The sequence below is a fragment of the Jatropha curcas genome, chromosome 10 (assembly GCF_041381405.1).
Source record: "Jatropha curcas cultivar XTBG-Jc1 chromosome 10, XTBG_Jcur_1.0, whole genome shotgun sequence".
Lineage (NCBI taxonomy): Eukaryota > Viridiplantae > Streptophyta > Magnoliopsida > Malpighiales > Euphorbiaceae > Jatropha > Jatropha curcas.
The window spans coordinates 17,723,805-17,738,638 of NC_143160.1; the positions used below are offsets into that span (position 1 = coordinate 17,723,805).

The 14,834-nt window shown below is 36.6% G+C and overlaps 2 long non-coding RNA genes across 2 annotated transcripts; both read right to left on the reverse strand.

Moving 5' to 3' along the window:
* Positions 1-255: 255 nt before the first annotated feature.
* Positions 256-2,318, reverse strand: LOC149493206 (uncharacterized). Its single transcript, XR_016318585.1, has 3 exons — positions 2,118-2,318; positions 1,981-2,047; positions 256-338 (listed from the first exon to the last, which is right to left on the reverse strand). It is a non-coding gene; the product is annotated as an uncharacterized LOC149493206 (long non-coding RNA).
* Positions 2,319-3,535: 1,217 nt separating this feature from the next.
* Positions 3,536-5,784, reverse strand: LOC149493207 (uncharacterized). The gene is made up of 3 exons (XR_016318551.1): positions 5,560-5,784; positions 5,423-5,489; positions 3,536-3,782 (listed from the first exon to the last, which is right to left on the reverse strand). It is a non-coding gene; the product is annotated as an uncharacterized LOC149493207 (long non-coding RNA).
* Between the last annotated feature and the right edge of the window lie 9,050 nt (positions 5,785-14,834).

The window sequence follows — 14,834 nt, forward strand, 5'->3', positions numbered from 1 at the left end:
ATCCCTTCCCGGTCCACCCGTTAACTCAAATGAACCGAGCTGAGACGCTACAATCTGGTTGAACCTATGTCCTTTGCATGCTAATATCATGTTGTATGCTGATTATGATGTCAAGCTGTTGCTTTTTACATGAGGAAAATATAGATATGTACTTAATATTTTTACAAGACATGATACTAATTTTCAAAATGAAATGGGCCCAACTGTGTGCCCTGTACATGCCATGATAAGGATAGACAGAATCAAAATATCCAATGAGTAGCTACCCTGAAGACTGAGTCTTCCACAGATGAACTGCAGCAGTTGTAAGCTGATTCTCTACGGTCCAGTCTCGAAACCTACGAGTTAAATAAATAACTCGCTGAGCAAATAATGCTCAGTGGATATCTCAATTTAATAAGAAATAAAACAATAAACATATAAGCACACATATCATTATACTTTCATGATTTTACCTGCTGTTCATGATGTTGTATAAATTTTGCAACTTTTATTAACCATCGTATACTTTATAAATAATAAATCACATAACTGCATGGCTCCATAAGGTTATAGTGAAACCAAAGTGATAAGAAAAACTGTATGAACTGTATGAAACTGGATGAATACTGTATGGCTGGGCTGTTATGGCCCGTATATAAATCATATCCACTCAACAGCCTGTAGCTGGAGTACCAAACTGTATGGGCGCAGATCTGCTATCCTATGTCGCGACATAGTCTATCTACGTGGTTTCTGCCTAACCTTAATGGAGCATATTATGTGTATTGTGATAATACAAGAATTATTTAGAAAATATCTAATGAGGAATAATGCATACCATTGATAATGTATAAAGTAACTTGCATGGAAATACTCTAGCTATTGCACCCCCGATGCAATTCTTACTAATATTTATGTAACTAAATTTTACCATTCAGATTAAGGAAATTCTTAGTTTGAATTAAGTTCACTTAGAAGGTAAAATGCAGTAATAATTTTCAGGGTGAATGAATCTACATATGCATTCCAACATCATTTCTAATGTGTTCTTGAAATCTGCTAGACAGCCTGTACATGTTTCACAAATCCTATCATAACTCTTTCTGTATACGTCCAATTTAGGCTATTCTAAATTCTATGGTTAGCTAACATCTTAAGGTACAAAGTTTTCTTCTATCACATCTCTTAATTACGTTGGCAAGGTAGTCACATATTGAGCTCAAGTAGCAACTGCCAGTCTGCCCTGCTGTTGGTTTCCAGCCTGCCCAGTTTATACTCTTTTGGTCATATCTCTCAATTTATAACTCCAATTTAGGTGATTCTACATTCTATGGTTAGCTAACACATTAGGCTACAAATTTGTCTTCTACCACATCTCTTAATTACGTTGGTACGGTAGTCAAACATTGAGCTCAAGTAGCAACTGTCAGTCTGCCCTGCTGTTGGGTTCCAGCCTGCACAAGTTATACTATTTTGGTCACAGATCTCAATATATAACTCCAATTTAGGTGATTCTGCCTTCTATGGTTAGCTAACACATTAGGCTACAAATTTGTCTTCTACCACATCTCTTAATTACGTTGGTAAGGTAGGCAAATATTTACCGAAATGAGCAACTTCCAGTCCGTCCAGACTGTTGATTTCCAAGCCTGTACAGTCTGTACTATTTTGGTCATATCTCTCAATTTATAACTCCAAATTAGGTGATTCAAAAACTCATGGACAGATGAAAACATAGAGGAACAAATAACTCTTCTATACCACTTCCTAATTCCATCGTTAAATAGAGTCAAAATCAGGGTGAAGTTACTGGTCAATGGTCCAACAAACTGGGTTCAGCATGAAATCAATATCTACTTCATTCATTCAATTCATCCCATGCTTTATCACCATTTACAGACCTCTAATTCAACATTCAGCAATATATGTTTTCATTATCAACACACTACACAAGTTTTCATGCAAGAAAATGTGAAAAACTAACAAGAGATATCAAACCTTCAACCAAAAGAGCTTTAAATCCTCTTCTTAGCTTCCTTTTCTTCCAACTTTGAGTTCCCCTCTCCTATACATAATAACTCTTAGAAATCATCTAAAATATCACAAAAGTATGAAAATCAAGAAGGGCTACTTACTTGGATAGAGTTCTAGGTTGAATGTAGTGTTTAAATCACATGAAAATGGATGGAGAAAGGAAGGAGATGAAGAGAAAGATGAAAGGAGATGAAGAGGAAGATGAAGATGAAGAAGACGTTGAAGATGAAGATGAAGAAAATGAAGAAGGCAAACTGAAATGGAAGTCTCGTGTAGTCCAAATTTATCTTTGATTGTGTGTTAAAAATTACCAAATAGTACCTATATTTTTCCATATGTTACATTTTAATACCTAAACTTTATATTTTAGTGCAAGTAAGTCCTACTCCTTATACTTTGATCTTTTTGTTTCATTCAAGTAAGTCCACTTCTTTTACTTATTTAAGTTACATCCCATTCTACCCCACTCTGGATTTAAATGGCTCGAACCGGGTTCTTGTTCGGCCCAACTCGACTCGACTCTATGCAACGATTCGATTCAGTAGGATGTTACAGTTCTACCCTTCTAAATAAAAAACTTCGTCCCGAAGTTTACCTGTTGTGAACAAATGCGGATACTGTTGTCGCATGATTTCTTCAGATTCCCAAGTTGCTTCTTCTGTTTTGATGATTCTCTCTGAATCTGGAAGCTACCACTCCCATCTGAATCTCATCGTTCAGCCCTCCTGAAACTTTTTACACCTCTCTGCCTCTGTAGCCACTATCCGTCACCATACCTGCTGAGTCTGGTGAATTCTCTTTCGTATTCTGCAACTGACATTCTGTTCTGTCTCAGGTATAAGAATTCTTCCTTCCTTCTAGCATCAAGATAAGCCTCTGTGATGAACTTTTTCTTGAATTCATCCAAAAAGAATTGCCAGGTACGCTGCTCTGCTGGTACTCTCTGTTGAACAGTAGTCCACCATGTGTATGCCTCCTCTATCAGTAATGACGTGGCACAAATCAACTTGTCCTCTAGTGTACACTGTAATTGCTCCAGGACTCTTAAAGTACCATCTAACCAATACTCAGCTGTTTCGGGATTGTCGTCCTTGCTAGCTCTGAATTCTTTTGCACCATATTTTCTAAGCTTTTCTAGTGGGGACTTTCTTTCTCTGTCTACTACTACTGATGCCTGAGGTACCACCCCTGCAATCTGTCTAAACGTATCTGCAAGTTGCTTTAACAGCACCTCTTGACCTGGTGCTACTGGAGCCTCACCCTCCACAGCTCTGGAGGCGTGTGACTCGCTTTCACCTTCCTGTGACATCCTCCTATAAAAATAACAACTGCTTAGTTCATCAGGGTAGTCATGGCATGTACACTATAATGACATATGCATTTAAGCCCGAGGAACTAAACTAGTGCTCTGATACCAAAATTTGTAACATCCCTTCCCGGTCCACCCGTTAACTCAAATGAACCGAGCTGAGACGCTACAATCTGGTTGAACCTATGTCCTTTTATGCTAATATCATGTTGTATGCTGATTATGATGTCAAGCTGTTGCTTTTTACATGAGGAAAATATAGATATGTACTTAATATTTTTACAAGACATGATACTAATTTTCAAAATGAAATGGGCCCAACTGTGTGCCCTGTACATGCCATGATAAGGATAGACAGAATCAAAATATCCAAATGAGTAGCTACCCTGAAGACTGAGTCTTCCACAGATGAACTGCAGCAGTTGTAAGCTGATTCTCTACGGTCCAGTCTCGAAACCTACGAGTTAAATAAATAACTCGCTGAGCAAATAATGCTCAGTGGATATCTCAATTTAATAAGAAATAAAACAATAAACATATAAGCACACATATCATTATACTTTCATGATTTTACCTGCTGTTCATGATGTTGTATAAATTTTGCAACTTTTATTAACCATCGTATACTTTATAAATAATAAATCACATAACTGCATGGCTCCATAAGGTTATAGTGAAACCAAAGTGATAAGAAAAACTGTATGAACTGTATGAAACTGGATGAATACTGTATGGCTGGGCTGTTATGGCCCGTATATAAATCATATCCACTCAACAGCCTGTAGCTGGAGTACCAAACTGTATGGGGCGCAGATCTGCTATCCTATGTCGCGACATAGTCTTATCTACGTGGTTTCTGCCTAACCTTAATGGAGCATATTATGTGTATTGTGATAATACAAGAATTATTTAGAAAATATCTAATGAGGAATAATGCATACCATTGATAATGTATAAAGTAACTTGCATGGAAATACTCTAGCTATTGCACCCGCGATGCAATTCTTACTAATATTTATGTAACTAAATTTTACCATTCAGATTAAGGAAATTCTTAGTTTGAATTAAGTTCACTTAGAAGGTAAAATGCAGTAATAATTTTCAGGTGAATGAATCTACATATGCATTCCAACATTATTTCTAATGTGTTCTTGAAATCTGCCAGACAGCCTGTACATGTTTCACAAATCCTATCATAACTCTTTCTGTATACGTCCAATTTAGGCTATTCTAAATTCTATGGTTAGCTAACATCTTAAGGTACAAAGTTTTCTTCTATCACATCTCTTAATTACGTTGGCAAGGTAGTCACATATTGAGCTCAAGTAGCAACTGCCAGTCTGCCCTGCTGTTGGTTTCCAGCCTGCCCAGTTTATACTATTTTGGTCATATCGCTCAATTTATAACTCCAATTTAGGTGATTCTACATTCTATGGTTAGCTAACACATTAGGCTACAAATTTGTCTTCTACCACATCTCTTAATTACGTTGGTACGGTAGTCAAACATTGAGCTCAAGTAGCAACTGTCAGTCTGCCCTGCTGTTGGGTTCCAGCCTGCACAAGTTATACTATTTTGGTCACAGATCTCAATATATAACTCCAATTTAGGTGATTCTGCCTTCTATGGTTAGCTAACACATTAGGCTACAAATTTGTCTTCTACCACATCTCTTAATTACGTTGGTAAGGTAGGCAAATATTTACCGAAATGAGCAACTTCCAGTCCGTCCAGACTGTTGATTTCCAACCTGCACAGTCTGTACTATTTTGGTCATATCTCTCAATTTATAACTCCAAATTAGGTGATTCAAAAACTCATGGACAGATAAAACATAGAGGAATAAATAACTCTTCTATACCACTTCCTAATTCCATCGTTAAACAGAGTCAAAATCAGGGTGAAGTTACTGGTCAATGGTCCAACAAACTGGGTTCAGCATGAAATCAATATCTACTTCATTCATTCAATTCATCCCATGCTTTATCACCATTTACAGACCTCTAATTCAACATTCAGCAATATATGTTTTCATTATCAACACACTACACAAGTTTTCATGCAAGAAAATGTGAAAAACTAACAGAGATATCAAACCTTCAACCAAAAGAGCTTTAAATCCTCTTCTTAGCTTCCTTTTCTTCCAACTTTGAGTTCCCCTCTCCTATACATAATAACTCTTAGAAATCATCTAAAATATCACAAAAGTATGAAAATCAAGAAGGGCTACTTACTTGGATAGAGTTCTAGGTTGAATGTAGTGTTTAAATCACATGAAAATGGATGGAGAAAGGAAGGAGATGAAGAGAAAGATGAAAGGAGATGAAGAGGAAGATGAAGATGAAGAAGACGTTGAAGATGAAGATGAAGAAAATGAAGAAGGCAAACTGAAATGGAAGTCTCGTGTAGTCCAAATTTATCTTTGATTGTGTGTTAAAAATTACCAAATAGTACCTATATTTTCCATATGTTACATTTTAATACCTAAACTTTATATTTTAGTGCAAGTAAGTCCTACTCCTTATACTTTTTTCATTCAAGTAAGTCCACTTCTTTTACTTATTTAAGTTACATCCCATTCTACCCCACTCTGGATTTAAATGGCTTGAACCGGGTTCTTGTTCGGCTCAACTCGACTCGACTCTATGCAACGATTCGATTCAGTAGGATGTTACAGTGGATCATCAATCTTAACACCCAAGTAAAGCTTACATCTTTGTCCATTTACCATAAATGTAGTACCTAATAAAAAATGATGTCAATCACACATAAGAATTTTTCGTTAAATGACAAAACACCGTTCCCCGGCAACAGCGCCAAAAACTTGTTGCATCTCTTTGATTACCCGCAAGTATACGGATTGCAACGTAGTAATAAAAAGATCGATCCCACGAAGAACGGGTTATGTCCACTTTACTACTTATCCTTAACACTTATGTTTACAGCAATAAAATATGAAATGATTAAACTATAATTTTAACTAAATATACTACTTAATTCTATAGATAAAGATATAGTAGAATACTTAGAAGAATTGATCATGCATTAGATTTTCTTTTTCTATAGCAAAGCATGTAACATGCAATAAACGATTCTTTAATCACAAATGGTAAAGTATAATTCAACCTCTCGGTATAGAATTACTCTTTTTATTGTATGTATCTCTACATACAACAAATGCCTTACTTTATCAAATTGTGAACCCCTCCCCAAAACATCATGGCATATGAATGCATGTGACTAAGGGCAGAAATGCACGTGAATGTGTGAGTCGCCACCTTGTTTAATTATTTTAGGGTAAACTAGGAAAAAACCCTAAGTGACTCCAATTTTAATTAACCTAGTTACTAGATTAATTATCCCAAATGTTTAAGGCATGGTCTACGAACCCGAGGTGGATCCCGAGACTATGTCATGCTGATGAACTAACCAAAATAATGAATGCTTTGCAGGGTAAATGATGCAATTGGACCAGTGAAAGCGTTTATGTGATTTTGACTTGCCGCTCGGGGTTAAATCCCAAACGTGCCTACGTACTTCCGTTTGAATGGAAGATCAAAGTCGACGTAGTTCGATAGGCCTCTTTTAGAGGGCTTTGAATGGGGATGCTTCATGCATGAGTGTGTGTATGCTTTGTGCATTTTGTTTAGGCATTTTTGCCAAAGATTGATTGATTTTTTTTAGGCATTTGATGCCAAAAATGTTGATTTTAATGGCTTTAAGCCAAAAGATTAATTCAGGCAATTGTTGCCAAAAATTGATGTGATTTAGGCAATTTATTGCCAAAAATTGGTTAGGCGATTTGTCGCCAAAGTGATCAAGGCATTTGTGCCAAAAGTTGGTATTGGAAGGCGTTTAGCCAAAAGATTTAGGCAATTATTTGCCAAAAGTGATTATTCGGGCGTTTGTCGCCAAAATGACTGATTTAAGGCTTTTAGCCAAAATGAATTGATTTAGGCAATTTTTGCCCAAAGTTGATGTGATTTAGGCGATTTTCGCCAAAATGCTTGATTTTAAGGCTTTTAGCCAAAATGAATTGATTTAGGCAATTTTTGCCAAAAGTTGATGTGATTTAGGCGATTGTCGCCAAAATGATTGTTTGAAGGCTTTTAGCCAAAAGATTGATTAATTTGAAGGCTTTTAGCTGAAATGAGTTGATTTAGGCAATTTATTGCCAAAAGTTGATGATTAGGCGATTGTCGCAAAAATTGATTGACTTAAGGCAATTTATTTGCCAAAAGCAATTATTTGAAGGCTTTTAGCCAAACAAGTTGATTAATTTAAGGCATTTTGCCAAAGCTTCTGATTTAAGCGATTTGTCGCTTAAAAGTGGTTAATCTAATTTATAGGCAATTTGTTTGCCAAAAATTGATTGAACCGTGGCCAATTTGTTGCCAAAATGTGGTTGATTAAGGCTTTTTAGTCACAATTATTAATTAATTGAACTTAAGCCGGACTGTTCGAAATAGAGGCAATTAAACCGTAGTTATTAATTAACTAGGCTTTTTAGCCAATATTGTCGGATTTAGCATTAATACCACGATTATTAATTAACCGGGTATTTAAGCTTAATCATATTTGATTGAGGCAGTTTATTTGCTAATTGATGACATGAATGTGTTTATGCAATTGTAGAGTTATTAGGAGTAGAAGAGAAGAATGTATGAAATGCTAAAATTAAATAGGCAGAGTTTAGTTCGTGTACCTGATTTAATCGTCGACCGCTTCTTAACTCTAGGTTAAGCTCCTTGTCAAGGGAAAATTAATTGATTTGATTTTCATGATCACTTAACAAAGCAAGAAAGCAATTAAAGCTAAACTAAAATGCAGAAAAGCAGTAAAGAATCGCAAGGAGCGTAGGGGAGAAGGAGCGTCCGTCAACACAGACTGAGTGAGGAAAACAGAAGGCCCGGGGCCACTATTTATAGGCGAAAACGGACCGTTTCGGCGGCCTGGCCGCCGGGCTCGGCGGTTGGGCTCGGCGGCCGGGCCGCCGTTGCTCGGCACCGGCGGCAGGGTTCGGCGGCTGGGCCGCCGGTGGCCGGTGGCTCAGGCCGCCGAAAGCCAGCAGCTGGGTCGCCGTGCCTAGTGGTTTTGCTAATTCTCGCTCTGGAGGCTTTTCCGGGAGCTCCGGACCTCCAAAAAAAATTCCGGGACTAGTTCCGCGATCCTCGCGACGTCCCGGACGTTTCAAGTACCATATTGGCATACTTTCGGTGAACTTCCAAAATGGCCTTCGGTCTGGCCGGACTGTTCGCAGTCCGGGAAAACTGGCTCTTCGAGCCTCAAAATTTGGGTGTTCATAGGTGACCGCAGCCGCTGTCGCCGGTGGCTGCCGCCGCCGGCGATAGCGGCTATCGCCGCCGTTAAGGGCGGCTGCCACTGCTACGGCCGACAGACTTTCTAGTTTTTTTCGTTCCGGAGGCTTCTCTGGCAGGACTGTTCGCAGTCCGGGAAAATGGGCCTTTTGAGACTCAAAATTTGAGTATTCACACAAATATTAATCCTAGTTCTTATTCTTTGATTATTTCAATAAGTTAGACTTAACTTTGATAAAGCAAGTTAAAGATTCATATGCAAATCCAACTAAATGAATTCTATCTCTTTGATCTTTACTTAATTATTTCTTTCTGAGGATATAATTAAGTAAACTTGATTAAAAAAAGACCAAAAGATAACTTAAAGAAACTTTTATTGAATGAAACCAAATAGTATTGTTGCTTTGCATAGAAAAATAATGAAGCACGACATACAAAAAGTCTTTAATAAAACAAGAGAAAGATAGAAATAATCAAACTCAAGCCTTCGGAGGGCGTCACACCTCGAGGAACTCCTTGATGTTCTTTGCACAAACAATAATAATTGACTCTCGTCATCTTATTTCTAAGTACTACTTTATTATTTTCTCCTGTATTCTAATTCTACATTTTTCTTCTTCTTTTTTTCTTTTTCTCCCTATCATCCTCTTAATTTGGATTACAATTTATGGAAGAGGAAGCGGATGTTGGTTACGATGGTGATTGGATGGCCAAAAGGTGCTTCAGATGACTTCTGTTGAGAAAAGTTTTGACCTGTTCATGGAAGGACATGATTTTCTGGTGAAAAGGTAGCAGTTGACGTCTCTTGGAAACGCGATTCGCGCTCGCGATCTTTACTTAGGATCTTTCTACCTCTTCTGGAGTGCTCATCGTGCTCACGAGTTTTAATGTCGCGCTTGCGAATTTGACCTGGTACTCTTCTACCGTTTTTGTTGTGTAATTCGCGCTCGTGAATTTAATGTCGCGCTGGCGAATTTAAAGTCGCGCTCGCGAATTTCCTTGGCAGAAAACTCCTTTCCCATACTTAGTCAAATTTTTAATCCTTTTCTTCTTAAAAACAAGCCTTTTCCAATCCTTTGTTCAAATTCATTCCTAAAACAATCTTTCAACCAAAAACAAAAAAAAAAAACATAAAATGTAAAAAAATAAACATGTAATCATGCAAATTATGCGATTATAACTTAACAAATTTGCCCACTTTGCGAGGCTATCAATTCCCCCAGACTTAGCTCTTTGCTTGTCCCTAAGCAAAACATTAATCTTTTCTTTTGAACTCATGTTGATCATGTTTATATTTTACTCGTTGATTTAGACGTCTTAAGTAATCTACCAATAGATAAGAGATTTGATTTGATTTTGAGCCCAAGTATTATAAGTGAACATTGCATCTTAAATTTCAATTTAGCAATCAAAATCTAGAGTGTAAAAATCTAGCCAAACTTAAAACATGAGATAGGTAATTCTCCTTCCTTAGAATGCAAAATAGAAAGTACTTGGGACAAGTTTAGCACACATGTATTGTTTCTCATCTCAAGGAATTTTTAGGTAACCTAGTTCTATCTCACAAAGTGGTTGCATTTTATGCTTCATACCACTTCTCACCTTTTATCTCTTTTGTGGTTGCATTTTATGCTCCATACCACTTGTATTTCTTCTTTTATTTTTATTTTATTTTCTTTTTTTATATAAATGGTAATATAAGCAAAAAGTGGTTACATTTTATGCTCCGTACCACTTTTCATTAGAACGGATTTCCGTTATTCCCTCAATCTTGCTTTTTCTCTCGCAATACCGTCATCCTTTATTGACTTGAAACATACATGTATTATGGCTTTAGTTTCCCTTTTCTTCCTACTTCTTATTCAAGTTAGTATTCATGCTTCTCTCAAGCCAAAACTATGTCTAGATAATTAATTGAAGATTTACAATTTTGCTAAAGAAACTTCATATATCATGTTTTAAACCCTAATACCTAAGTTCATAATCAAATCTAAACATATAATCATTGAAATCTCTTCATAATCATGGTATATTATTCAAGACTTTCATTTCAAAAAGTGAAATATAAGCAAATCAACATGTAGGGACTAAACATTGAACCAAGGCAAAGAATTTGAATTTTTTTTTAAATTGTCACGTTGTTTTTAATTTTCTCTTTTCTAATGATTTGTTTGTTTTTTTTATATGTATATAAAAATACAAACTCTGAGAGAAACAAAACAAAAAAACATATTACGAACTTCTTCCCCCACACTTGAAAGACACAATGTCCTCACTGGGAGAGAAGACATGCATACAACACATATATCACATGCATAAAACACACATAACACAAATAGAAATGAAAATATAAATAAGTGTGCACAGAAAAAAACCTCACGCCTCCGGAGAATCCGGAGGTGATGGAGTGAATTCCATGTTCGCTTTCTGAATGATGTGCAACTTCTGACCCATCTCATAAACTGTCACTTGCGAATTCTCTTGGGATTGTTGTAACGCATCAGCTCGACCCAAAACTTGCTTCCATCTAGCAATTTCTTCTGCCTCCTCTTCCGCTTGAATGGAAGATGTCATTGGTGACTGACCTGTTGACTGACCGGTGAAACTGGATTTCGTGAGGCGTTTGAACTGTTCACCCTCCTCTATGCTTAAAATTCAACCTTACGTGCTCGTGCCGCCATAAGTCGCGCCCGCGTAATATGTTTCCTGCAAAGGCAGAATTTGCTGCACACTTGAACTAAAAATGAGTCCCTTGTTAAACCATATCTTGATTTGTAAAAATTGCTTAAAATAAATAAGAAAATAAAACAAAACAAAACAAACAAAACATATTATATATATAGATAGATATAAATTATTCATACCAACTTGGTGAATTTAATTTGGATTACAATTTTACTTGGGGTGGATCATCAATCTAAACACCCAAGTAAAGCTTACATCTTTGTCCATTTACCATTAATGTAGTACCTAATAAAAAAAAGTTGTAAATCACACATAAGAATTTTTCGTTAAATGACAAAACACCGTTCCCCGGCAATAGCGCCAAAAACTTGTTGCGTCTCTTTGATTACCCGCAAGTATATGGATCGCAACGTAGTAATAAAAAGATCGATCCCACGAGGAACGGGTTATGTCCACTTTACTACTTATCCTTAACACTTCTGTTTACAGCAATAAAATATGGAATGATTAAACTATAATTATATTTAACTTTTAACTAAATATACTACTTAATTCTATAGATAAAGATATAGTAGAATACTTAGAAGAATTGATCATGCATTAGATTTTCTTTTTCTATAGCAAAGCGTGTAACATGCAATAAACGATTCTTTTATCACATATGGTAAAGTATAATTCAACCTCTCGGTATAGAATTACTCTTTTTATTGTATGTATCTCTACATACAACAAATGCCTTACTTTATCAAATATTAATCCTAGTTCTTATTCTGTGATTATTTCAATAAGTTAGACTTAACTTTGATAAAGCAAGTTAAAAATTCATATGCAAATCCAACTAAATGAATTCTATCTCTTTGATCTGTACTTAATTATTTCTTTCTGAGAATATAATTAAGTAAACTTGATTAAACAAAGACCAAAAGACAACTTAAAGAAACTTTTATTAAATGAAACCAAATAGTATTGTTGCTTTGCGTAGAAAAATAATGAAGCACAACATACAAAAAGTCTTTAATAAAATAAGAGAAAGATAGAAGTAATCAAACTCAAGCCTTCGGAGGGCGTCACACCTCGAGGAACTTCTTGATGTTCTTTGCACATACAATAACAAGTGACTCTCATCATCTTATTTCTAAGTACTACTTTATTATTTTCTACTGTATTCTAATTCTACATTTTTCTTCTTTTTTTTTCTTTTTCTCCCTATCATCCTCTTAATTTGGATTACAATTTATAGAAGAGGAAGAGGATGCTGGTTATGATGGTGATTGGTTGGCCAAAAGGTGCTTCAGATGAATTTTGTTGGGAAAAGTTTCGACCTGTTCATGGAAGGACATGATTTTCTGGTGAAAAGGTAGTAGTTGATGTCTCATGGAAACGCGATTCGCCCTCGCAAAGTTAATGTCGCGCTCGCGATCTTTACTTATGATATTTCTGCCTCTTCTGGAGTGCTCATCTGTTAACCCTCCCCCGAAGGCAAAGTTATGCTAGAACGAGGTTGTGAATACTCAAATTTTGAGGCTCTAAAAGCCAGTTTTCCCGGCAGCGGCGATGGCGGCCGCCCTTAAAGGCGGCGGTAGCGGCTGCAGTCGCCTGTGAATACCCAAATTTTGAGGCTTGAAGAGCCAATTTTCCCGGACTACAAATAGTCCGATCGGACCAAAGGCCATTTTGGAAGTTCACCAAAAGTATGCTAATATGGTACTTGAAACGTCCGAGACGTCGTGAGGATCGCGGAACTGGTCTCAGAATTTTTTTTGGAGGTCCGGAGCTCCCGAAAAAGCCTCCGGAGCGAGATTTAGTAAAACCACCAGGCACGGCGGCCCAGCCGCTGGCTTCCGGTGGCCCAGCCACCGAGAACCGGCGGCCCGAGCCGCCGAGCCCCGACGGCCCGGCCGCCGAGAACCGGTCCATTTTCGCCTATAAATAGTGGCCCCGGGCTTTCTGTTTTCCGGACTCAGTCTGTGTTGACGGACGCTCCTTCTCCCTACGCTCTTTGTGATTCTTTACTGCTTTCTTACATTTTTTAATTTTAGTTTTATTTTATTGTTGTGATACTTGGTCACTTAAAATTAAAAATTAAAATTAAAATTAATTCCCTTAACGAGGAGCTTAACCTGGAGTTAAGAAGTGGCCGTCGATTAAATCAGGTATGTAAATCAAAACTCTGCTATTTAATTTTAGCATTTCATACATTCTTCTCTTCTACTCCTAATAATTCTATAACTGCATAAATGCATTCATGACATCTTTAGGCAAATAAACTGCCTCAAATAAATAAGTTTAGGCTAAATGCCTGGTTAATAAAGAATCGTGGTATTAAAGCCTAAATCCGACAATATTGGCTTAAAATACCTAGTTAATTAATAGCTATGGTATAATCGCCTTTATTTCGAATAAATCTGGCTTAAGTCCAATTAATCAATAATTGTGGCTAAAAAGCTTTAATTCAAACACGTTTTTATTGGCAATAAAATTGCCTACATTACAATCCAGTTAGTCAATTTTTGGCAAACACATTGCCCATAAAATAGATTAACTACTTTCAGCGACAAATCGCTTAAATCAATCTTTTGGCAAAATGCCTTAAATTAATCAACTTATTTTGGCTAAAAGCCTTAAATCAATCATTTTGGCGACAATCGCCTAAATAATCATCTTTTGGCAAACAGATTGCCTAAACCGACCTTCTTCGGCTAAAAGCCTTTAAATTAATCAAACTTTTGGCTAAAAGCCTTAAAATCAAGCATTTTGGCGACAATCGCCTAAATCACATAAATCTTTTGGCAACAATTTGCCTAAATCATTCTTTTTGGCTAAAAGCCTTAAATCAACAATTTTGGCATCAAATGCCTAAAAATCAATCTTTGGCAAAATGCCTAAACAAAATGCACAAAGCATACACACACTCATGCATAGAGCATCCCCATTCAAAGCCATCTAAAAGAGGCCTATCGAACTACGTTGACTTTGATCTTCCATTCAAACGGAAGTACGTAGGCACGTTTAGGATTTAACCCCGAGCGGCAAGTCGAAATCACATAAACATTTTCATCGGTACAATTACATCATCTTCCTTGCAAAGCATTCATTCATAGGTTAGTTCATCAGCATGACATAGTCTCGGGATCCACTTCGGGTTCGTAGACCATGCCTTAAACATTGGGTTAATTAATCTAGCATTTAGGTTAATTAAAATTGGAGTCACTTAGGGTTTTTTCCTAGTTTACCCTAAAATAATTAAACAAGGTGGCGACTCATACATTCACGTGCATTTCTATCCTTTATCATATGCATCATATGCTTATGTTTTCGGGATAGGGGTTCACAGTTTGGCGACTTCACTGGGGAATTATGTAATTATTTTGCATAAAGTGGACTACAATTATTGTGTAAATTGACCTGCTCTTCTTTAGGGTATTATTTTATTATGCTTTGTTTTGCAGGGTACCCCAACAGAATTAAGCATTCTTTCTTTAAGAATGCTTAATAATGAGAATTTG